Genomic DNA, 26,895 nt, shown 5'->3' with positions numbered 1-26,895 from the left:
GTCTTGTAGAAGTGGTTTCAAAAGACATTCTATTTCCAGGAAAGTCCTCTTCAGGCATTCAAAGTGAAATTTTGTGGGATTAAAAAGAAGGTGGGCATCATTCTGGGTCTTCACCCAACTTCAGGCAACCTGTCATTTGACAAAATATTAGGGGAACCTGAGGAAGCAGCCAGATGACGTTCCCCAACTCCTGAAGTGAACCAGAAGACATTTGTGTCTAGGAAGTGACTTAGATAGGATTAGGCCTACCACTGTACTCTGCCTTAGAACTCTCATGGTGAGTCCACAAGTTACCTGTGGCGGAAATACCCTTTTTCATGTCAGAGGGGAATGTCAGACCATCTCCCAGCCCCAGAGAGTATAGATACCATAAAGTTCAGGGTCAGGTGGCCATTTTGAAGGAGGATGCTATTCTAAACCCAAGAGAACAGAACAACTTGGGGGATAAGAGGTTTATTGGGAGAAAAGAACTCCTCAAGAGCAGAATTAAGTGTTTGCAGCTGGTGCTGGGTGGGGTCTGAAACAACAGACTATGTAAGCCAACATTTGAGGTCTATAGATGCTTTTAAGTTACCTGGTGCATGTGTTTGGGCCCATTTCTTAAGTGGCATTTGCCCTTGGATTGCACTTGATTCTGAACTGCTTGATTGTGTTTGGATCTAGATTCTGCTTTTCAGAGTCCCATCATTCCTGACCTATGCAGTTGTACTTTGGATCCTAGGTCTGCAGTTGACATTGTTGTATGGAAGTGCCCCAACCAAACCGCAAGAACCAAGACTTTATGTGAACACAAAATTCATTCCAAAATCCTCACACATCTCAGTTGCATTACACATTTTCCTATGCTGAGAGGGATGGTCTAAAGTGTGCTTGGAATCCACCTAGCAGTCACAAACACCTGAGTAGAGATTCTAAATGCAGGGGATGTGTGTTTAAACCCAATAGTGTCCCGTTTTATAACTGACTTATGTCTCTTCAGCACCTTTGTTGCATATTTAACTGGACCTCTCCATTTTAAAATCAGTGTTTTGATTTCTGAGGCTGCCGCGTATTAAGAATTTGTTGTATTTCATGTGGCCTTAATTTTATGGTTTTATGTCTTGCTTTATCTTGTTTCCATGATTATTTGTTGTAAGCTTCCCAGAAACTTTTGTTTCAAAAGTTCAAGATGACAATTCAGACATTTTTTTTTACAAAATCCAGTTGATTTCAAAGAGAGAGATCTCAGAGCATTCATTAATTCTTCCATTGAAATCATAAAGCTTGATGTAGGTTAGATCAGCATCATCATTTTTAATTTGTATACCGTCTTTCTATCTTACAATACTTAAGCCGGTTTACAAGCTGAAGAAATAAAAAATGTACATCTTATAACAATCTAATGCAATAAAAAATGTGATAATAAAACATAACTTTAAAATAGCAACCTACATCAAAAAAGTAACATTCAACAATCATTAGAATAGTATTAAATAATAATAATAGCATATAAAAGTTAAAAAGAAATTCACACAACAGTTTCTAAACTATGATCAATAAAACAATGTCAAGCCACAGGACATAAAATAATAAAAAACAAATTGAGAAGCAGAGACTAGAGAGTGGAGCAAGACAGGTGGAAGGAGGCCTTCCTGATGAAGTCTCTCCCCTCACAGTTCTTCCTCCAAGACCAGCTCCCTTATGAGAATCATTCCCCAAATTTGTTTTCTTTATGCATGTAACTGCATATGACAATTTTGAGATGTACACTAATTCGGATTAGGTTTAAATCCAGGAATGCATGAGCATCCCATGGTTTATTCCAAAACCAACGTGTTGTCTAAGAGCATGCAAAGCTCAACGGCCCTTGCAAAATGACCATTGTTGCCTTCCCTTTCCCTTGTTCCAAAAGCACAAGAGCTTGTCATTTGGGAGATGGGGAAGGAGGAATATTTTGTAGTGTCATTCTCTAGCTACATAGTGCCTACAAAAATGCATATGTGCATACTAATGCATTCAGCAGTGAAAGTAACATACCAAGATGCATCATATTAGGGGAAATTGCTTTGCAGCAATGCAGGTGCTGGGCAAAATTGCATGTAATTGCATATTAGGAGAAAATAGAACTAAAATGCTTTTACATTTCATGGGAATGTGTGTGGGTGTCAAAATGATGTGGGAATGTGGAAAACTAAGGCTGGAAAAGTGAGAAATGGAGAGAGCCTGGAACCGATAGATTCACTCATCCAACTAGGCCTACTAGACTTGGACTCCAAAACTAGAAAATTATACTGTTCACATCGTTTTTGCTCAGGAGAAGGTGAACAGCATCATTTAACCACCACGACCCCAACTAGGTCTGTTCCACCTAGTCCTATCCTTTGCAGGGAGAAGTGGCTTTCTGGGGCCCTGGGAGCATCTCTGACCAGGGCCGGATTTAGGTTTGATGAGGCCCTAAGCTACTGAAGGCAATAGGGCCCTTTATATGTCTTATATGTCTATATGTTGACCAAGCTATCCTTGGTCAACAACAAATTGTCACTGTTTTTTGAGTTGAATATATGCTATATGGTAATTTATGGACGTAATAGGTATCTAAAGTCATTTGTAAATGCAGAATGTAGGCACCCTTTATATAGAAATGAGCAAGTGATATTTTAGGGAGCAGGCTAGCAGGCAGGGCCCAGTACTTACATCATAGAAGCCTACACAACACAAAACACTGTTGCTGAATGTAGGTTTTATTTTATTTGTTTTTTATCTTATATTTTGGAAATGCACATCTAGTTGTTGTTTTTTCCTTTAAAAGTTTTTGGGGCCACCCAAGAGAGTGGGAACCTAAACTATAGCTTGTTTAGCTTATACGTAAATCCGGCACTGTCTATGACTGCTGCATCTACCTCCCATTTGTGTAACAAGCATTTTACTGGGCCTTGAGGCAAGTGGAGGCTTACATGATGGGCTCTTCCTCCATACAAAATAAAAAGGAATACTTCCTCTGTTTGGTGTCTAACAACATCATCCTTTCAACATGCTCTTTCCTAAGTGCTGATTATTTTTGAATATGGAGGAGCATTTCATCATGAGAATCCCAACCTGCAGTCTGTAGTGATATAGCCCTACCTCTGTGAGAATTAGGCACAAGCCCAAAAGCACTGTGAGTTCTCTGTTACTATCCAACCAGATACTAACCTTTTTATTGTGTACCTTATCTTAAATCTAAAGGTTCTGTTGATTCAAAGACCTTGGAAACTGTTCTTTTTGGGATGAGTTGATCGATGCAGCTGGGACATTATTTCCAACAGGTCTCATCTTTGGATGAAAGTACAGAATATACCTTTGAGAAGAGGTGTGGGTAGTATGGCCTTTTCACCTTGCATATATCCACATCTGCCTTCAGAGTTGAAGTCCTCCTTGGCATTCCGGCCCTTTTTGAAAGCTGTTCTTTGAAAGATGAAGGCCTGCCTCAGATCAAAGTGCCTCTATTGCCATATGCAGGATGATGAAAAGGTTATTTTTAATATTATTGATTCTGGGGCAAATAGTTTTCCACTCAGGATAATCTGTTCCGAGGTGGTAGATGCAGATTGCTTGTTTGTTTGTTTGTTTGTTTGTTTGTTTGTTTGTTTGTTTGAAGTATATGATGTTGACTGAGTGGGAGGATTAACGATTTCTCTGACTTTGAAATCATAATTAAAAGCTCTCCCATCGGCTTTTCTTTTCTGGAGGCTGCCAAGTTGTAAGTGACTCAGCTTCAGAGATTGTCAAGAGGTAAAACTAAGAAGCTTTCTGTCCATCTATACCATGTCAAAATGGAAAGGACATTTTCATATTGTGTTCCCCCACCCCAGACCTTTACAAAGCTTCCCAGCCACCAGGATTTTTGAATGAATCAGTCATTTTTTTATTATTATTTTAGCATAGGTGTGCTTGAAGTAGTATTTCTAAAAGCTGGATAGCCTGATTTGCAAACTGTGCTATTTTGAGCTGTTATCCCTATATGCAAGTTTCCTGTATAGTGAGCCACTCTAGATATGACTTTGGTGTCTTAGGTGCTACTTGTGAGATCGTTGCCTGGTTAAAGAGAATGAAATGCAGGGATTGTCAACACTGATAATGAATACATTTGGTATGGAAGTTCAGATCTGCAATTAGAATTGTCACGGGTTACCATTCTGCCTCATGAAGAGCTCTTTAGAACTCCATTGCTACACTTCCTTACCACTACAGAAGGTTGCCCAGAGAAAGATTAATTTCCCCTCTTTTGATCTTATTCCACAGATTATGCCACCTACTGCCAAGTACAAGTCACTGTGCTTCTTATTCTTTGTAGGGCTGGGGAAATCTGTTAATTTACATTTCTCTGCATTTCTTTCTTTTCTTTTTTTTGGAATCTTAAGTTCACGTCTTCACATTTCCACATCTGTTTGCAATGCGTAAAAAGTATTCGTGTTTTAGTGTGAATTTCTCCAAATACACACATTCCTTTTTTAGGCAACTTTTTATATGCACAGTATTGCAATGCAATATTCTATAATATAATGCATTTTTGTACATTATCTTCACCAAAAAAATGCATTTATGTGCACACTTTAGCCTAATTATGTGCATTTCCATAGACATTACTTGGTAGGAGAATTGCATTGCAAAATTCAGAGAAGTTCACATTTTGAAGGACAGCTGAGTTTCACTTTGTGTATTGCATTGGAACGTGCAAATTTGGTAGGTTCACCTTTAAATGCAAACTGAATCAACTTTCTACTTCTTTGTCTTTAAATGCAAACAGTCCTGTCCTGTGGAAAACATGAATTCAATTTTTGCAAAATTAATTTGCCTGATAATGTGAATCACATTATATGTGAATAGCGTGCAATATTTTCAGGGGCCAATATGGCAGTGATACTTTATCCCAGAGCACTTCTGTTGCCATCAGTTATCAAGGTGACAAGTTGTTTATCCTCTTTCATTAGATAAAGGCCGGCAGTGTTTGATAGAGTTGTAAACAGTATGTGTTGAAATGGGTCTTTTTCCAGGACACACCCTCTTTTTCATGGGTAGCGAGCCATAGTTAAAAGTAGAAGTTGGTAAATGTGTCCTCTTTTTTGCTTTTCAAAATAGGGCAACCCTAAATGCTTACTCTGAATTATAGGTAAATTCAGACACACAGAGGGTATAATGCAGCAAAAAGCATCTAGATGCTTCTTATCTCTCTGTGTAATAAAGCTTCTTTTACGTTCTAAACTACATATTATAATTATAGAATATCATGTTACATATTAAGGTTGTTTTGATATGTATCTCAGGCATTTTAATGCACTCCTAAAAATATAGGGGGGAAACGACCACATTTGCAAGCATGTGTTTATAGGTATACATTTTTCAAGGTGCCATCATTGGCTTCAGGACTCTATCAAGGGTTGGACAATGTCACATATGGGTTTGTCTGTGTGAAATGGGCAACTTCGTATATCCCGATTTCAGTTGTCATTAATCTCAGCTGTGGTCCTTGGCTACTGTGTCTATACTTCGAAAGTTGCCCCCCTTTTTAGAACACCCATCCACTGGACATGATTAAACCAACTGATGGATTAATGTACCTACAGGACAGCCTCTCCTGGAATGTCCCATGGAGGACCTTACGGTCTTCAAACAAAAACATCTTGGAGATCCCAGGCCACAGGGAGGTTAGGCGGGCCTCAACCAGAGCCAGGGCTTTTTCGGCCATGGCCCCAATCTGGTGGAACGCTCTGTCAAAAGAGACTAGGGCCCTGTGGGACTTAACATCTTTCTGCAGGGCCTTCAAGACAGAGCTGTTCCACCAGGCCTTTGGCCGAGGCACAGTCTAACCCCCTCCTTTGGTAATCCTCATAGAACTCTAGCCCAATGGTTGCCATTAATTTGATTCTGAATTGATTCGGAATTGATTTTTCTTTCTTTCTTTATGCTTTTTCTTTATTCTGTAAACCTTTGTTTTTTGTAAAACCTCAATAAATATTATATATAAAAAAAATGAATTGATTTTAGAATGAATTGATTTTAGAATGCTGTGTTACTTTTATTGTTGTTAGACGCTCTGAGCCCGGCTTCGGCTGGGGCGGGTGGGATTTAAATAAATTATTATTATTATTATTATTAAAGTAAATTACATTTAATTAAACTAGCTTATTGCCCCAACTACAATATATAATGATGTTTAGAGAAAACTATTTAATAATTCTATTGCTTTTAGACGCCATCTTGAATATTTCCTTTTTCACTTCCTGTCACAGCATCAACATAAAAATTGGCTCTAGAAATAAACAAGTGTGACCTCAATTCCCAGATCCACTAATTAAATTTGTTTCCTCAACGATTAATCAACCAAAGCTCTAATCTTTAATGTGCATAAGGTGGAGCAGTCTCATTCAGAAAATTGTGCCACATATGTTCCAGCTGTTCCTATTTATCAAGGCCAGTCTCCTTTTCGCCTTTTGGAGTGATGTCAGTGATAACATTTTTTCCTCCAATTGGCATGCTAGGGTTTTTCCTCTAAAGCACGAGTGGGAAACATTTGACACTCCAAACGTTGTTGAACTGCAATTCCCATCATTTATGGCCATTGGCCATGCTTGCTAGGGCTGATGGGAATTATAGTTCAGAAAAGGTTCCCACTTCTGCTCTAAAGAACTAAAACTGAAAAGTAGATTCATCATTCCTCTAGCACCCATGCATGTAAAGAAATGCACACAGAGAGACATGAATTTTCCAAACACCTTTTCCTCTTCCTTTGGCCATGCACTGAAGGAAAGCAGGAGGGGGTGAGGAGACCGCAAAGGTTATCTCCTCTCCCACTGCTGACATACCTGGTGGTCATGTCCTCAACCTGCATTCAAAAGAGGTCTACATCAGTTTGCGTGTAGAGCTCTTCTACGTGAATCCCAATCTAGGTCCCCTTCATGTGAAGGAGCTTTTAAGCTCTTTGTGATGTGCATGCATACAACCCCTGCTCATACTGGTTAAACCAGTGTTCCCCAAACTTGGGTCTCCAGCTGCTTTTGGACTACAACTCCCATCATCCCTAGCTAGTAGGACCAGTGGGTCAGGGATGGTGGGAATTCATCAGTTCATTCAGTGCAGGTGGGGGTCCAACTGAAACCACCTTGCCTGTCTTGATAGTCAATGTTGCCACATGTGTTTTGTTTTTCATCAGTTCTAGAAGTAGTACCAGATCTTATCAGGTTATCAAACATTCCTAAGCTTCCTGGCACTGATCCTTGGTATAAGGCTGCAATCCTATACACGTTTCTGTAGGTCTCACAGAACTTAATGAGTCTTAACTCTTGAAATACCTACATTGGCTCCCAGTACACTTCCTAGCACAATTCAAAGTGTTGGTGCTGACCTTTAAAGCCCTAAACGGCCTCAGTCCAGTACACCTGAAGGAGCATCTCCACTCCCATCCGTCTGCCCAGAAACTTAGGTCCAGTGCCGAGGGCCTTCTGGCGGTTCCCTTGCTGTGAGAAGCCAAGTTACAGGGAACCAGGCAGAGGGCCTTCTCGGTAGTGGCACCCGCCCTGTGGAACACCCTCCCACCAGATGTGAAAGAGAAAAACAACTACCAGACTTTTAGAAGACATCTGAAGGCAGCCCTGTTTAGGGAAGCTTTTAATGTTTAATAGACTATTGTATTTTAATATTTTGTTGGAAGCCGCCCAGAGTGGCTGGGGAAACCCAGACAGATGGGTGGAGTATAAATAATAAATTATTATTATTATTATTATTATTATTATTATTATTATTATTATTAACATGCAAAGGATTGCGCTTTTGGGATTTTAACTGGGGGAAAACCTATAGAGAACGTGGTGTAGCTTACTTCAGAGTAAATATGCCTGAGACCAGCCTGCAGATGTGGCAAATGCACACGTGTCACTGTTTTTGGCTGTCGGTCTTTGTGTTACGTTCAAATCTAATGAATACAAATTCTTAAGAGCCCACACACTTCCTGCGCCAAAGACCTTCAAAGCTAACTCTTTTCTTTGTTGAAATGAATGCAAACCATACCCAAAACTTAGAAAGAAAAATGTCCTATTTACAAGAATTTAGAATGGGAATGAAAATAAGTCTGTCATCATCTGTGTCATCCATCAAAATTTGTGCCCTTGGCAATTTTGTTCAGTCATATGTCAGAGCGAAGTGAACCAGAAGCCAAGTGAATTGAACAGAAAAAAACAAACAGAGGAAAAAGATAGGAGATGGAGGGTTCTTTCCAAGCCAAAATAAACTGTCATCTCTGTTATTCTGGGTGGCTGCTGTGTGTGGAGTTTCTACCCTTGACTTATTTAACACATATTGATGATATCCTGTTATTCAAATAACCTGGAGGCCGGGGGTGGGGTGGGAATCAAATGTGACACTCATCATTAGAACCAAAAATAGTTGAGGACCAGTTCACACATGTATGAGCATCACTTGACTGATCTGACTTCATTCTGCTTATTTAGCACTAAATGCCTTGCAGCTGACTGTATGAACTGTCTCTTTGGGAAAGTGTAATCTTTGAGATGATGCCTGGTGTTTCTGGTGGCTTAATCTGTGATGGAACACAGATGGATCAGAGGCCAGGAAGGAGCTCCCTCCCAATGACCAGTGGCAGTTACCAAGATGTCCCTGGCTGTTCCTCTGTAAGGTTGTTGACCTGCTTTTTCCAGGTAGACTCCTTCATTCTTGCATGCAGCTATGCAACAGGTGAAGATGTTTGCATCAGGGAATTGGTTATGTAAGGGACACTGTGTTTTCTACCATACAGTCCAAGGCACAGGACCCCTGCCAGGGTGATTGGCTGTCAACCCAACACACGTGTCTTTCCCTTGCAGGATCTTTCAGGATTGGGCATCATTCTTTGATAACAGGGAGTGGTAGTTAGGATTCCCTTTTACACACCAAGTATGATCTGGCTTCAATGCTTGATGCTTCCTTGGAATAATAGTATTTCCCTCCCAGAGTGGGTCTTCCACCCTTTTCTCACGAGGGATGCTCCCTGCAGCCATCCTACCCAGGAAGCTATATTAGTGTCTTCTTATCCTTTCTGAGGACCATAATGGGATTGGACACCCTTACCTGGAGGGGTACCTGAAAACTGGCAGTAGTAGGCTCACTGCTGCCTCAGCCAATGGAGATGATTGCTTTGGGGGTTAGAGTTAGGATACTTTTTTATACTGTAATTTTAGGTTGTGAATTGCCCTAAGATCTATGGATGAAAGGTGGTATAAAATAAAATAAAATAAAATAATATTCTCTGACTTTCTAGGTCAGGGGTTGTATCCAACTACGTTTTACTCAGAGAAGTTTCTTTGGAATTAATGGACTTAAGTTAGTCATGCCTATTAATTTTAGTGGGACTAGCCTGAGTATGAGGGACGCGGGTGGCGCTGTGGTCTAAACCACAGAGCGTAGGGCTTGCTGATTGGAAGGTCGGCGGTTCGAATCCCCACGACGGGCTGAGCTCCTGTTGCTCCATCCCAGCTCCTGCCCACCTAGCAGTTCAAAAGCACATCAAAGTACAAGTAGATAAATAGGTGCTGCTCCGGCGGGAAGGTAAACGGTGTTTCCGTGCACTGCTCTGGTTCGCCAGAAGCGGCTTAGACATGCTGGCCACATGACCTGGAAGCTGTACACCAGCTCCCTTGGCCAATAAAGCAAGATGAGCGCCGCAACCCCAGAGTCGTCTGCAACGGGACCTAACAGTGAAGGTTCCCTTTACCTTTTAGCCTGAGTATGGCTACCATTGGAAGCAACCCCAGGCTTAAGAATTTAAGAAGAGCCTGCTGGATGAGGCCAAGGGCCCATTTAGTCCAGCATTCTGTTCTCATAGTGGCCAACCAGATGCCTAACTTGCCTTAGGCTTCCCTAACTTGATGCTCTCTAGATTTCTTTTGACCACTGCTCCCATCATCCCTGACCATGAATGGCTGGCATTTCTCCACATGGGGAAATAGGCCTGTTGCATAATCTGAAAGTATAGGGCATAGTCCTAGTCACCTTTCTGAAATTTTCCATAAGGGAAACTACGCTGAACTCCATACACGCCTTCAGATATGGTTGAACTGAAGTTTGCTGGCCAGGCTGAAGCTGACTGGTGTTAGAATCATATAATTGTAGAGCTGGAAGGGACTTCAAGTGTCATCTAGTCCAAGCCCCTGTGATGCAGGAATCTCAGCTAATGCATCCATGACAGATGGCTATCCACCTGTCCAATGACATTTGGAGTCCAACAGCATCTGGAAAGTACCAAATTCTGGGTCATCAGGACTAGGCTGAATGAAGATTATATTTACCCGGAAATAAATCCTACTAAACCCAATATTATTTACTTCTGAGTAAATATCCATAGCCCGTGTGTCCTTGATGTCCAGAACTCTTTCAGTAACTCACATAGTTAAAAGAAAATAGCACAGCCTTTGGGGAAAACATTTGTGTTTAATGATAGATATAATATTTTACCAAATGTTTTGTTCAACTTTCTCACAGCCGGGCAGCCCATAACTTTTTATTTCGGTATACCCATAGGTATTGTTGAGTGCTGATCTGCACCATTAAACAGCTGTTGCATTGCAGCAGTTGGGTTGAATGCCTCCTGTATACTATATGAAGTTGCTAAATTGGGATGAAAGGTGCTATGTAAGATGCTTGCTAGAACAAATAAAAGGGAGCAGGTGGCAATTCTTTTCTGCACTTCTTGTCTATATTTAAAGATGTACATTCATTTGGACATTTTCCCCCCCCCTCCATATTTTTCTGTTTGAAAAAGGAAAATAGGCTTTGCTTGCACACACAGTGTGATGGCCTGGGATTCGGACTCAGAGGCTGAACCTGAGGAATCCCAGCCTGCACAGGAGTCCCTGCCTCCAGAACCATCTGAACCGGAGCTGGGGCCTGAGCCTGAAGGGTCTCTCTGGCCCCTGAAGTGTCTGCTCTGACCCCTGAAGTGATGGAGGACCCATTGCCTGCAGGTGCTCCACTCTCAGGCCTGTCAGGGGAAGAGGAGGTTAACCCTCCAGCCTCTCCTGAGCTGCAGAGGCTCAGGGCAGAGAGGCGGAGGGAACTAAGTTCCTGCAGGAGGAGTGCTCGCCTGTGGACCGGGGCCGCCCTATGCCTCGGGGCAGCCCCAGTCCCAGGTTGCGGGAGCAACATTGTTGGTAGCCTGTTCCTGCCTGCACCCTGTCCTGCTCCTCTGCCAGAGTTCCTGACCTCACCCAACTCCCTGCCTTGGACCCTGCCTCAGCTTTGATGGACAGCCTCTATACCGCACCCTTGACCTTGGACTGAACTCGGACCTCGCCGCACGGTTAGCCCTCGGGACCAGCACACACAGTAACAATGCTGGAGAAAGCAAAGGTGCATTTGATCTAGTGACAGATATCTGCAAATAGGATATCCGCTCACTTTCCACACTGGGCAGTGTTGTGGCCAGGCCTCAGATCTCATAAGTGAACCGGCGAATGGCCAGAGGATTGCCCAGCCAGATTGCCCGGCTGCCGGCTATTGGCCAATGCTGTCAGACCTTGGATGACGTTCCCCTGGCGACGGGCCCACTACCTGCCAATGAGGTCACTTGGGCCCTCTCCCAGGGGTCGTTAAATTGTGGCCTGCCTAGCAGACTTCACAGCTCTACCCAGTGCCTATGCCAAACCATTCTCTACTGTAACCAAAAAAGTTGTGGCCATACTCAAGCCAAATAAATAAATAAATAAATTTATTGTTTATACTCTGGCTGGCTTTCCCCAGCCCCCTGGTGCTGGCGGCTTCCTTATAAAAAATAATAAAATGTCAGACATTAAAAACTGCCCTGAGCAGGGAACCCTACAGATATTTTCTAAAAGTTGAGTAATTCTTTATCCCCCTGACATCTGATGAGAGGGCGTTCCACAGGGAAGGCGCCACTGCTGAGAAGGCCCTTTGCCTGGTTCCCTGTAACTTCACTTCTCGCAGTGAGGGAACTGCCAGAAGGCCCTCGGAGCTGGACCTCAGTGTCCAGGCAGAATATGCTCTTATCCTGTGCAGTTATTCATCTCCTGAAGGAACTGTGGTGCTCAACAGCCACCTACACAGGTAGCCAACATTGGCGAAGATGTCCATCTGTATACATACCCCCATGTATATTGGGATGCTCACCCAGACCTCATCTGAGCTTTCTGGATTGGGGGGGGGGCGGGTTGGATTTGAAGGAAGTTGAATTTGGTTATATATCTGATAAAGGCAAAACTATACCTATTCAGTGAGCATTATTCTTGGCCTCGTGGTGAAGTTCTCATCTAATTGCTCTGCCATGCAACCACATTAATTTTCTGCACACAGAAAGCTGAAACAGTGACATATGCTCTCCTTGTATCCTGAATACCCAAACTGCCTTGCAATGGAACAATTAGATGACCAGTTGTAATGCAGGCTGAACTTGCTGTGCACCCTGAATTTATTTTGGCATTGCCCACTCATTTCAAGCCCGATCATAATCTATCCAGGAACACTCTTGCTCTGCCGAGGCATGTATACCAACTGCAACTTTTGTTTCAAATAGAGAATAAGTTTATAACATTCTTAGAACCTGCGGTATGAGGCAAAATGTGCAGGCACTAATCTCTTTTGTTTCAGACCTTGTTCCTGAACATGCATATCCAGCTTCGTTTATGAAAAATATATGCAGAAAGAACTCAGTAATTCTCTGCTACATTTTGAAGGCCTACTTTGCATAGGCTCAAGGTTAAGGCACAAAAACAGAGGGTTCCCCCCCCCCCAGTACGTTTGCTTGGATTCCTTTTTATATCTTACAATGTAGCAAATTGTTAGCATATTGGGTTGTGAGCCTTTTAACCATTCTCTCTAGCTATGTATTAACAGTGATGCCCCATGCACACATTTGCAGCTGGTCATGTTTACCAACAGGCTTTGAAAGTTTCACCTGCTGTCTAAAACCACAGGAACAGACCTGATCATTTTCCTGGCTGCTTGGCAACCCTAGGAACACAGCTCAAGCGGTACCCTCTTTTTGACCCTAACCAAAGGGATTTGTGACTTGCACACACTTAGCCATTACAAAGGCCTATTTAATCATTTACAACTGTAGTCAGCACAGTGCCCTGGCCAGGAATATAGCTCATCTCTTCATATAGCTACAAAATTGGGGGCAATGCCTTCCCTGCAGGCTGAATGTAGTGAGAGGTGACGCAGGTCACTGCCTAGGGAGCTTGTGGAGTGTCTGATGGGCAGTGTTCTTCCTTCAGGCCAGATTCAAGGGCAGGCAGCCCAGGTCAGTGCCCTGGGGCACTTAGGGTGTGTGTCATGGTCAATCTGTTCAACTATCCATTCAACCTTCCACACATCAGCTGACTGTCCAATGGTTTTGTGTTTGTTCATACAGCTGGCAAAACATCGCAGGTTGCTATGTGGCTGGCCAGTTCCTCTGTTTTTATATATTTTTCTTTCATTTTCTGTGATTTTGTAGTTTTTATACGCTGCTTAGATCTTTTCTATATGAGTTTTTTTAAAAATGAATAAATACATTTAACATGTACCACATCCTCCAACATTTCTCTAATGAAAAAAGGGATGTCATAATAATAATAATAATAATAATAATAATAATAATAATAATACTATTATTATTTATACACCACCCATCTGACTGGTTGCCCCAGCTACTCTGGGTGACTTCCAACATATATAAAAACATTAAACATAAAGAACTTCATTATACAGGGCAGCCTTCAGATGGCTTGGGGGTCGGATAACTGCATACTCATTTCTCTGATGAAAATAGGGGCTTCCTACCATACGCGCCAACATATCTCCAACGATAATAGGGACTTACTAAGGAAAAGTGAGACATTCCGAGATTAAATCAGAAACTGGGACAGCTTCTGTAAATCCAGGACTATCCCTGGGAAATGGGAACATTTGGAAGGTCTGAACGTACTCATTTTCCTCAAAGCTCCTAGAACACGGGTGTCAAACACAAGGCCCGCGGGCCGAATCCGGCCCGCCAGACCTCGTCATGTGGCCCGTGTAGCCGCCGCCGGCCGCCAGCCTTCACCTTTTATTCTCGCTTTTTTTTTTTACACAAGAAAGCCGCCTCTTCAGCGCATGCGTGGCAGCCTACAAGCCAGAGAATGTCTGCCCTCTAGCGGCGCTGGCCGTTCTACACAGGAAACCTCCACTTTACATGTCCTTTACATAGTCCTACAGATACAACCGGCCCTTTAAGGGTGACCAAACTGCTGATGCGGCCCCCGATGAATTTGAGTTTGACACCCCTGTCCTAGAATGTTCCTAGTCATGCCCTCTGGGATATATAAGAGGTGGGACGTCTGATGTCAAGTCATTCTGTGAGGCAGGAGAATGACGCAGCATAAGAGCCCTGCTTCAATATTGTGAGCCTTGTTAAACAAGGTGTTCAGCATTTGAACAAATGGAGGGGGCATGGAGAAAACACTTCCTGACAGCACTGCCTTCCCTAGAAATTGTGTTACCTCTCTCCAGCCTTCTCTCTTCATATGATACCCAGTAATACATTTCAGCTAAAGCTGATCAAAGGACTTTTATGCCTCCATAACGGCGGGGGGAGAATAGAAGGGCATAACTTTTCTTACAGGAACAAATTACAGTATTACCTCAAACTAAAATGTCAGCACTTCTTTCTGCGTTTAATGGATCAGAAGCTTTAGTGTTTAATATAAATATACAAGAAAGCAACAATTATGTGCAGAAATCTATTTTATATACTTTCCCCTCAAACATTTGCAAATGGAGTTGAAAGATAATGAATTTTGACTTATTGCAGTAAGCAAACATTTTGAGTTAGGCTATCAAATATAGCTTCAAGATGGCTAGAGCTCTGCTTTATGTTTGGCTAAGCTGATGGTGAAATAATTCACAAACTGACAAAAAAGAATGAATTACTTGTAAAATCTGCAGTGGGGCATTAAAGCGTTGACAAAACCCAGTTTGCTGGTCTGAGTTTTATTTAAGGTGCTAGTGGTAACACTATAGCCACAGTGTATGGGAGCTAGTGGTGATGATGTTCATTGTAGAAATGCATTGACCAATCCGTTTGGAACTAGAGACCCATATGCATTGTTGATGCTGATGAGTATAATAATAGTCATGTGGTTCCCATGGTACACTAAACTTGATAGATGCATATACTAAGAACAGGAATGTGCGTTCCAATTGAGGACCACTATCAAACCATGATTTCTGGTTTGCTTAGTTGGCATAAAATTGTAAACTGCGGCTTTCTGAAAACCACAAAGGAAGGTTGAGTGGAGTGCACATGGAAAAGGAAAAGGGGAGAAGTAGTATGTGAGCCCCATTCTCATAGATATTTTAATGTCTGAACTAAGTTTCTTTGCGACAGGCAGCTTTTGGATAGCCAAAGGGCTTGTTGGTTTTGGAATGGCAGCTCCACATGAAAGTATAGAAATTGTAAGCTTTGAAAACAAGCCTGGCTGAGTGTGAAAATATGGCTCATCTTTATTTTTGATTTGTCTACCATAGACTGCAACCCACAACTGATGCTTTCTAGTAATTAAATATCTCTAAAAGGCAACAAGCATATTGAAAAGTATAGAAATTGTTATTGACCCTGTGTACAGCTGCTTCATTGGATCTTGATTAACGGGTCATGCCTGTTAAGTATAGTACTTTAATTCATTGAAATTGTGAATGCTTGTATGCATTACTATGTGTTTAAATTTGATGGGTTGGTAACTGAATTCTAGAGAGTTCTCTAGTAGTTCTTATGTGACTGGCTAATGTTGGAGAGACTCGATTTTATATGAAGCAAGATGATGTTTTCAAATCCACTGTGAACACTGCTAAGTTGAATAGAGTGTTGAAGTGCTTCTTCTCTGCTTGAAAGAAAGAGAGCAAAGCTGCAGGAGAAGGTAAAAGTAGAAATCTCTCAAAGGAGCTGCAAGACATAGCCTAACTGAGATACAGAAGGCTGAGTGCTGAGCTCTGAAAAGAAAGGAAAATACGGTTGTTTGGAAGTTGGAAGAGACTGTAGGCCCATGGTTGGAGAAGCATGTGACTGTAAATATTAAATTTTAATTCATCTATAGAGTCCCATGGACTGCAAGAAGATCAAACCTATCCATTCTTAAGGAAATCAGTCCTGAGTGCTCACTGGAAGGAGAGATCCTGAAGCTGAGACTCCAATACTTTGGCCACCTCATGAGAAGAGAAGACTCCCTGGAAAAGACCCTGGTGTTGGGAAAGATGGAGGGCACAAGGAGAAGGGGACGACAGAGGATGAGATGGTTGGATAGTGTTCTCGAAGCTACCAGCATGAGTTTGACCAAACTGCGGGAGGCAGTGGAAGACAGGAGTGCCTGGCGTGCTCTGGTCCATGGGGTCACGAAATCGGACACAACTAAACAACAACAACAACAACTAAGTTTCTGCAAGTAAAGTGTGACCAATGTTAGCCAATCGCATTAGAACTCTCCAGAATTCAGTTACCAACCAATCAGATTTAAGCACACAGTAATGCATGCAAGTATTTACAATTTCAGTCAACTAAATTACTAATCTTAACAGAATTGTAACTAAAGGAAATGTGTTTCATTTAAGTCAAGAGGTTTACTTGTTGTAGTTGAAATGTCTGCAAGGCTGGCATCCATGTTGTGCAGAATTCCGCTAAAACAAATAGCAGGGAGGGATAGAGCTCCATTTTAATAATTTGCCGTTGATTGCAATTTAATTGTGCACTCCAGAAAGCTTAATCAAATTAATACTCAACAAGGAGAAGGTGCTTGAGATCCTCTGATCCTTGCTCACAAAGGCTTAAGAAAGTGAAATGCTTAGCATGTCGTGCTGTCAAAATCCCCTCCACTCCTGCTACAAGCACCCTCCTTTCAGGAGACCTTGCCATTTTCACACTGGTCTGCAATTAGGCACTAGGAGAGAATTAGCGGCATTCAAGTAAGAATGTTTCAGAGTTCAATTGGGCCTTCTAAAGCTCTGCTGAGTAGAATTATCTGCAGAGGCTTCAGGGAAAAGCTTTATTCCTTCACCTGGCTAGGATTATCTCTGCAAAACTAGAGATGTTATTCTTTGATTATTAACTGAGGCATTGTATCTTTGAGAAGGGTTTTTGTTTTGGTATTGCGAATTGAGTGTCTGTTTGCTACTCTGCTTCAAATCACCTGCTGGGTATTTGCTGCTGTGACGAATTTTCCTTTTGCCTGATTCTTGGGTTATAGTCACATTTCATTCCTCCTCTTCACTCTATCTCCTACTGTTCTTAGTAACAGAAGACTGCAATTTACATGTACCTTACTCAAGGTGGTTGCCACCATCTCAGCAGTTATTGCAACATTTATCCAATGAAAATAGGGATGTCCTATTCAATAATAATAATAATAATAATAATAATAATAATAATAATAATACCCCACCCATCTAACTGGGTTGCCCCAGCCACTCTGGATGGCTTCCACATATAATTTTTTTTAAAAAAAAACCTTCCCTATACAGGGCTGCCTTCAGATGTCTTCTATATAATCTTTAGAGTCATACCTCCGGTTACAGATGCTTCAGGTTGTGGTTTTTTTGGGTTATGGACCGCAGAAACCCGGAAGTACCAGAATGGGTTGCTTCTGGGTTTTGGCGGTCGCACATGCGCAGAAGCACCGAATCACAATGGGTTGCAAACGCTGTGCGTAGCGAACGTGCATCCCGCACGGATCACATTCGCAACCCAAGCGTCCACTGTATAAGCTATATAATCTGCTTAGGTAGGTAAAGGGACCCCTGGGGTTGCGGCGCTCATCTCGCTTTATTGGCCGAGGGAGCTGGCATACAGCTTCCGGGTCATGTGGCCAGCATGACTATGCCGTTTACCTTCCCGCCACAATGGTACCTATTTATCTACTTGCACTTGGCACACTTTCGAACTGCTAGGTGGGCAGGAGCAGGGACTGAGCAACAGGAGCTCACCCCGTTGCGGGGATTCGAACTGCCAACCTTCTGATTGGCAAGTCCTAGGCTCTATGGTTTAACCCACAGCACCACCCGTGTCCCTTATAATCTGCTTGGGGGGGATCAAATAACTCCATACCCTCCAATATTTCTCTGATAAAAATAGGGGCATCCTAATGAAAAGCAGGACATTCCAGGATCAAATCAGACACCAGGACAGCTTCTGTAAATCCAGGACTGTCCCTGGAAAATAGCGACAGTGACTTGGAAGGTCTGGTTACTGCACCACTGACCTGGGTATAAATGAATATTTCCATCTGTTTAGTACAGCTTAAATTGTAAAGAGGGATATATTGGTGGTTGTGCATATGTTTTGTAGGTTCAGTCTCTTGCCTCTCTAGGTGGGGCTGCGGAAAACTTAGGGAAACTGCCATTTGGTATAAATTGTGCTGAACTAGATGGTCCAATGGCCTGACCAGGACTATGTGTATGTGTGTTGTAATTTACAGATAGTTTATATACAATCTTTTGGCCCCAAAGGTGTCCCAAAGCAGTGAACAGCTTATAATTGCAACAAAATATACAATAAACTGCCAGAAATCAAACATCAATCAAAAATAATATAAGGCAGAAAAATCAGAACATAGGAGGACAAGAAGAAAGCCTTTCCAAGTTAGAGATTGAAGAGTACCCTCATCAGCCCTACATCTCACATAGTTAGCGGCTAGAAATCTTAATACTGGAAAATAATAAAACCAAAACAAAGGAAACTTATCCAGGTAGAAAATTAAGGTATCTGCTACATTAGTCAAAAAACAGTGTTTTGAATGTGTTATAAAAATGTACCATCAGAGAGTGGAGAGCAAAAAAGTATTTTAAGAGATTTTCCATAGCAGTCCCCTCCCTTTTGTTATAATGATTTAATTTCTGACTTATTTATAGCATTTTTCCTGTGTGGAGATCCACCTTAAGTATGTTCTCACCACTGCCCATTCTAATTATTCAAGGGTTCAGCATGAACAAGTAATAAGTGTAAAGATCTCCTTTGTTCCTGGAGTTTTTACAAAACACACAACACCAAAATTCTGAAAGGGCCTTGTGAAAATTTTGTGAGAAAATTTTATGTGGCTTGTAAAGTTACGGACTGGTGTGGAGACAATCATGGAGGCAGCAGCAACCACTACCTTATTTCCTCCTGACCAGTTTTCAAAATGTGGTTTTCAAGGCCATTTGTGATATCCAATCATTAGCAATTTGCCTTGATGATTCTTCTTTATTGTCGTTTCTGCTTTGGGCTGATGTTCTGGCTGATACTTTTGTTGTTGATTAATTGCCTTTCACCTATTTAAAAATGTATTGCTCATAAAACACTTTTTGGAGCTTGATAGGCAGAAAAGCAATTTTCTATGCAGTATATAAATAAAGTAAATAAAGTTAGAACTTTCCCTCAACTTCCAAAATAATCTTTCTGGAAAGAGTGCCAGCTAAAACATGGCTTGGAGTTTCCTCTTAGCATTTTATCCATCACCATGGATATCAGCCTGCTGTTTGATGAAGAGGCCATAGCTAACAACGAGTACCTTAGCCACAGATGAATACCTATTATTTTGTAAAGTCACAGTGAAGTCTCTGTTCGATGTACGGTAAGTTGCTTTCAAACATTCAAGGTCTTGCTTGAAATATACTGTATTACAATGTCAGAAGCATTGGTTCAATGGCTTCTCAACTGCCTGGTTTAAAAATCTATCATAATAAGAGTTGATTCCATATTCATTTTCGACAAGCAGGGGCTCCAGCCTGACATCCAATAATGCAAACACGCTGAGCCTTGAAGCACAAATTGGAAGTGGTCATTGAGTGCCACAATAAAAATGCTAGCAGGGTCTGTAAGGTCGTAATTAATGAATGGCACAGAAGTTTAGGTTATACTTTCAAGAGAGACTTAAATGTGCTGAGGTGAAGAGAAAGCAACTTTACAGTGGTACCTCTAGATACGCACACCTCTGGTTGCGTATCTTTCAGGATGCGAAGGCAGCAAACCCAGAAGTATTTTTCTGGTTTTCACCATGCACAAATGCGCAGAAGCGCTAAACCACGCCATACACAGAAGCGGCACCTCCAATTTTGAATTCCTCGGGATGCGGACAGACCTCCGGAACAGATCCCGTTCTCAACCGGAGGTACCACTGAATAAGCAATAATGATCTTCCCTTAAAAAACCGAGGTCAGGTTAGCAAAAGAATAATAATTGCAATCAACAGAAGCAAAAACTGCATGTAGAATAAAACATTATGATCCCAGCTGCACTATACATGTAAAGCAATATAATACCACTTCAACTAGGCTTCCTTCAAAGAATCCTGGAGGCTGTGGTCTGTTAAGGGGGCTGAGAATTGTTAGGAGACTCCTATCAATAATGGACCTTGGAGCCTCAAATGTCAGCGGCTTCTTGTGTGATGCCAAAATTTGGTGCCCACCCCCAGCCTCTCGCCTTCCATTCTACATCATAGTTGTGGCGCCCGGTGCAACTAAACCAGTCACTCTCCCCTAAATCTGCCTCTACACCTATTCCCCTCCCAGAGCCACAATTCTGTCAGTTCCTTTTCCCAGGGACCTATGGAAACTGTAGCTCTGTAAATTTCATGTAGACAAGGGAGGGAGTTGGCAGAAGAGACATGGACTTTATGGTCCCTCCTCTTTTGTTATCAGCATAGAAACTAAGCCAGCTGTCAGAAGAGAAGCAGAACTCGCCACTGCCAGCCCCCTAGTGAATTTGTTTTACAGGCCTCTAGATTTTGCGCAAACTGCAAATGTCTAAGGATAGTTCTGTTTTAGTTTTTGTATTCAAGATGCTACTTGGGAAACACCAATTAGGTCGGCTCCCATTAAAATGCAAGCTGATCAAATTTCTCCTCCCTAGTTCTTGGTGTACCTGCTGCATTTGTATCAATGTTGTGAGCATCTTTGAGGGCTGCAGTCAAAAACTGGAATATAAATCTCCTAAAACTATACAACACACCCATATTGGCATGCTTGGAATTTAGACTGATGTAGAAATTCAGGCTTAGAAAGGGTGTGTGAGATAAATTTTCTATAAAAAGATACATTTCTTGGGAAGTAAAAATAAAGTATGTGTTCTATTTCAGTTCAGAAGCAAAGTACATATCTACTTTAAGAAATGTGGGAAACACTCGATGGTCATAACAAATTAAATACATTAAGACCAAAATGTAGTCATTTGAAACTAATATGAATTGCAATCTATATGTTAAAGAACTGTCAAATCAATGTTGCAACTGAAATAAATCACTCTTTCATGCAACTTCACTAATCATAATTCAATCTACATATTAATATGCATATTTATTTGTTTGCTCTTGATGATGAATTATTTCAAACTTTTTCATTCAGTGTAATTTGGATTTAATTACCACCCACACACCTTGTCAATTATTATGATTGAAATTGGACTTATCAGTCAGGCAGTTGGGTTTTATTTTCCTGGCCATAAGCTGCCATGATATCAAAATACAAACAAGCAATTAAAAATGAAAAATAGATGTGGGTGGGGTGACATTTCCAGACAAGGGAAGAAAAGTATTTGGACTTAGATGTTCACCAGATGGCCCAAAGTCATCCAGCAAGTTTCATGGCTACCTCCTCTATCTGGGCACCACAATTTAAGAAGGAAATTGGCAAGCTGGGGCATGTGCAGAGGAGAGCAACCAAGATGATCAAGGCTCTGGAAACCAAGCCTTATGAGGAATGGTTGAAGGAGCTGGGGATGTTTAGCTTGAAAAAGAGGAGACTGAGAGGAGATATGATGGCCATCTTCAAGTATCTCAAGGGCTGTCACACGGAAGAGGGAACATGCTTGTTTTCTCCTGCTCTGGGGGGCAGGACTCGAACCAATGGCTTCAAGTTACAAGAAAGAAGATTCCAGCTAAACATCAGGAAAAACCTTCTGACAGTAAGAACTGTGAGACAGTGGAACAGTCTCCCTTGGGAAGTTGTGGACTCTCCTTCCTTGGAGGTTTTTAAGCAGAGGTTGAATGGCCATCTGTCATGGATGCTTCAATTGGGAAACAATGGCCTGCAAGAGCTCCAGTTGGAGAACAGCCTTTACCAAAGGTGTCACTCAAACTCAGGACGCAAGGGAGAAACGTGCTAAGAGGAAGGCACGCTTGGCAAATCCACACCGTGATCAACTCCCACCCGGAAACCAATGTGCCCACTGTGGAAGGACATGTGGATCCAGAATTGGCCTCCTCAGTCACTTATGGACTCATTGTTGAAACCATGTTTATAGAAGACAATGTTACTCTACTACGAGTGATGGCCAAAGAAGAAGAACTGGGATTCCTGCATTGCAGGGGGTTAGATTAGATTACTCTTGGTGTCCCTTCCAACTCTACAGTTCTGATTCTAAGAGCCGAACATGCTATCTTTTTTGTCAGACATGCAATGAAGGCAAACACAATTTAAGAATTGAAGCTCCTAGCATATCTTTATGATTCAAGTCAAGGATGTTGAGTCAATAGCAGGGGCGAGGAACCTCAGTCCTGGAGGCCAAACATAGTTCTCCAGTCCTTTCTATCACATCCTCAGAATTCTCCCCAAGCCATATCCAACACTAGCCTGTGGAGGTAATGCTCTGCTTTGCGAAGGCAAACCTCGCACCAGACATGCAACAGTATGTCAAGGAGCGTTACGCCTGCTTTCCCTGACCTTTTGCCTTCTTGGCTAGAAAACAGGGTTTTCCCCCTGACCTTTTGTCCTCTCACAATTTGTTTGTTAGACATATCGCTCAGCTGGAGCATGATGGGGGACGCAGACATAATCAAGTATCGGGGGGAACATCTGAGGGAAGCACCTGTTGATACATGTATTTGCTAATGCTGGAAATGTGCTTAGATGGAAATACAAAAAGTTCAGGGTGGTTTCACTACTGTTTCCAATTGTTGACTTTTGCTAATAAAAGGAGCCTCAGCAGAGCTAGCCGGCAGCATGCTTGGAGCATGCTTGCCAGCGTGCTTCTGCACAGCTCACCTGCATTCAACCTCCTGTCATCCCCTTTATTCCTACACTAGCCCTGCTACACCTCCCTTGAGTGAATTTGCCAACATTTTAGTCAGCATTTCCCCTAAGATACCATTTTTCTGCAAGCAATTTTCTCTCATGTAGTGTTTTTAGTGTTATTTTCATGCACACATTCCCCAAATACAGACTTTTCTGTATACATTTTTTGTTGGAGAACTGCATTGCAAAATTCATAAACATGCTAATTTTAAAATACACCTTCATTTTGATCCATGTATTGATTTGAGAAGTGGGAATTAATGAGAGTTGCATTAATTTCCCTTCCATCTCTACCCATAGCTCAATGAGAGTCCATAGCCTTATGTCCAACAAGAGTCCAAAAACCCAAGTATCTGCACCTGTCCTTTATATGCACACACCAAAGAGCAGCAGTACACAGTACTGTATAATGTCCAGTTTATTAGGATCAGCATGACTGTAATCATAAACATAGTTTCCTGGAAGATAACTCCATTGAAATCAGTAGTGCTTGCTCTTGGCTGCAGAAGTTCAACTGGCAAAAACACACTGAGGTTTAACAAGATCCCTTCAGCTAATCTAACTGCAACCTTTTAGCTTTCCATTAGAAATTTAAATCATCTCGCAAAGACATGTTGCCATTTAAATGGCTAGCCTGAAACCAGAACCCCATGAAACTAAAGGAAAACAAAATTATTGCCCTCATACTCCTGACTTCAGTGATAATCTCTTGCAGACAAACTTGGAAGGTTTATGATTACCTCGTTCACTTGCCAGTTGAAGGAGGGGGTCAGTCAAGCAACCTAGTTCTCCAACAGCTGACAGCATGGCTATAGCTCAGGGGCAAAAAAATCCTGAATTTAAATGTCATATTCTCTGCATGCAGGCCTTTTCTCTACAGTGCCCATAGCCATCCTGGCTTCTGATTTGATCCCGGAATGTTGCTATTGCCCCTGCTAGCACTGCCAGTGCTTGAGCTTGGGCAGGAGGGTGAGCCAGTGTCATTTTTGATAACTATTTATTAATTTTCCAAATATAACAACAAAAGCATCATGAACATTTTTAACCATAATTTTTGTTTGAGTTCCCACCACTCCCCCTCTCGGTTCCATTGTTTAATACTCGTTCACGCACGTCCTTAAAGCCGTATATTCTTAATATAGTGGTACCTCAGGGTAAGTACTTAATTCGTTCCGGAGGTCTGTTCTTAACCTGAAACTATTCTTTACCTGAAGCACCACTTTAGCTAATGGGGCCTCCTGCTGCCGCCGTGCCACCAGAGCATGATTTCTGTTCTCATCCTGAAGCAAAGTTCTTAACCCTAGGTACTATTTCTGGATTAGTAGAGTCTGTAACCTAAAGGTACCAGCGTAACCCGAGGTACCACTCTAATTCAATTTTAAACCTTCTTCATCTTGTTACAAGTGACTTTTTAAAGTTATACTAATGTACAAAAACTATACACAAAGCTCAAAAGATATTCATTAAACATTTGCTCCACCTTTCCCCCCCAAAAAGTCCTCTTTCTTTATTGGGTTTCAGATTAACTAATTTGACTGGCATAGTTCAATAATTTATCTTGCCAATCTTCTATATCTTCTTTGGCAGAGACTTCTTCCTTCAGTCGGAGCTGGCTGGTCCTGGCATCCACTTTTAAGTACAGGAACAAAGTCTTTCATTCAATAAGTCCATCAAGACCTGTGCATCATAACTTATTTTTTTTAACAACATTTTCCCCCCACATTCCTTTCCAGTCTTTATACAGTGGTACCTCTGGTTGCGAACGGGATCCGTTCCAGAGGCCCGTTCGCAACATGAAAGGAACGCAACCCGCAGCGGCATGTCTGCACACACGCGGGTTGCGATTTGCATTTCTGCACATGCGTGTGATGTCATTTTGTGCGTCTGCACATGCGCGAGTGGCAAAACCCGGAAGTAACCCTTTCTGGTACTTCCGGGTCGCAGCAGGACATAACCTGAAAGAACGTAATATGAAGCGGACGTAACATGAGGTATGACTGTATGTCTTTTCCCAGGCCTTTTTAATAATTTTACATTGCCACCACATAAACCTTTTATCCTTTTTGCTCTCCCCTCCCTTCCTGTTTCTTCTCTATCGCAGTCAACACCTCCATATAGGAGTATCCAGTTGCCTCTTCATGGCCTCTCCATAGCCTCTGCTGTCCTCCTCCCTTGGGCATCCGCTAGCAGCTCTCTCTGCCACCCCCGTTTCCTGCTTCTCTCACTCGCACATGCACACACACTTTTACTATCTCTTTCATCCAAGTAGTCTGCTAAGTAAGGGAGAGATCACCCTTTCTTGAAGTCCGAACAGATCAAATGCAGAGGGCTTTTGAAATTGGGCCTATTGTAGAAGATCAGATCCCAGAGCAGCAGATTAAAATATTCCCATGAACAATACTTTCCTATAAATGCAAAAACTCTATACAAAAGAAAGTCAAATTTCCTCTGTAACTGTCTGTGACAGCTAAAACCTGATTAGATTTTCTAAGGTCATTTCCAGAGCTAATGAAAGCTGTTAGGCTGAGTGCATTAGACTGGTTGCAGAGGGCCAGATTAACAAGAGTAGGAGCCTGGGGCTCATGTTTTTCAGGTTTTCTTCCTGAACATGTGTTAATGAAGGCAAAAGGCAAAAGAAAAGAAAAGTAGTTGGCGTCTTAACAATCAACAAGTCATGTATATTCCTGAAAAGAACATGAAAAGAAAATTGAAAGGCCAAATGAGGTATGTATTTTATTTGGTTGTTTTTTTTATGTATTTTTTTAAAAAAAAAATATCAAATGAAATATGACCTACTTAAAATGTGAGGCTTAAACACTACAGATTTAGATATTGTACCTTGGGGAAAGTGGCTGGACCTGGGAGGAAAAACAGTTAGATACTGGAGCAATTTGACCAGAGAGACAGGAAAATGAGCTGTCGTTTTGAGACGATGGATAGATTGAGAGCAGCTACTGCTTTTGCCTAATCCTTCCTCAGAAAATCCTGTTACAGCATAGGGATTGCCAGATAAGATACTAACTGAATAGATGAAGAGAGGAGTGTTCACTGGAGGTGCTTAGAGTTGCCCAAAGTAGGCAGTGAAATTGGGGGAGCGTGGATGGGTGTCATAGTTTGGCTGTTATTATAGAAGGGAATGCAAGGAGTGGAACAACATGCAACACAGTGGGTTAATCGCTATAGCTATGTGATTAACTTATATTGGCCATTGTAATTGATATTAGCTTCCTTTACCTTCTGGCTTCCATTTTAAGGGCCCAAACTCTGTTTTGGGTGGTTCCTTGGCCAATAAAGCAAGATGAGCGCTGCAACCCCAGAGTCGGTCACGACTGGACCTAATGGTCAGGGGTCCCTTTACCTTTACCTTTAAGTATAATGCCGGTGGTCAGCAAAAGAGGTTTAAAGACTGTCTCAAAGCAAATCTTTAAAAATGTAGTATAAACACTGACAACTGGGAAACACTGGCCTGCGAGTGCTCCAGTTGGAGAATAGTCTTTACCAAAGGTGCATGGGCTTTGAAGACGCTCAAACTCAGGACGCAAGGGAGAAACGTGCTAAGAGGAAGGCACGCTTGGCAAATCCACACTGTGATCAACTCCCGCCCGGAAACCAATGTCGCCACTGGAAGGATGTGTGCATCCAGAATTGGCCACCACAGTCACTTACGGACTCATTGTTAAAACCGTGTTTATGGAAGACAATCTGATTCGGCTACGAGTGATCGCCAAAGAAAAAGAAATATTTTCACCCCTGTCTGTATCTCTATTGGATTTTACATACAAAATTATTTTATTTTATTTGTTTTATTTTTCCCTTTGTTTTCCTATGTAAAATTATTGTAATAGCACAGTGGTACCTCGGTTTAAGAACTTAATTCAT

Source organism: Podarcis raffonei, chromosome 17 (assembly GCF_027172205.1).
Source record: "Podarcis raffonei isolate rPodRaf1 chromosome 17, rPodRaf1.pri, whole genome shotgun sequence".
Lineage (NCBI taxonomy): Eukaryota > Metazoa > Chordata > Lepidosauria > Squamata > Lacertidae > Podarcis > Podarcis raffonei.
This window is presented reverse-complemented; position numbering follows the sequence as displayed.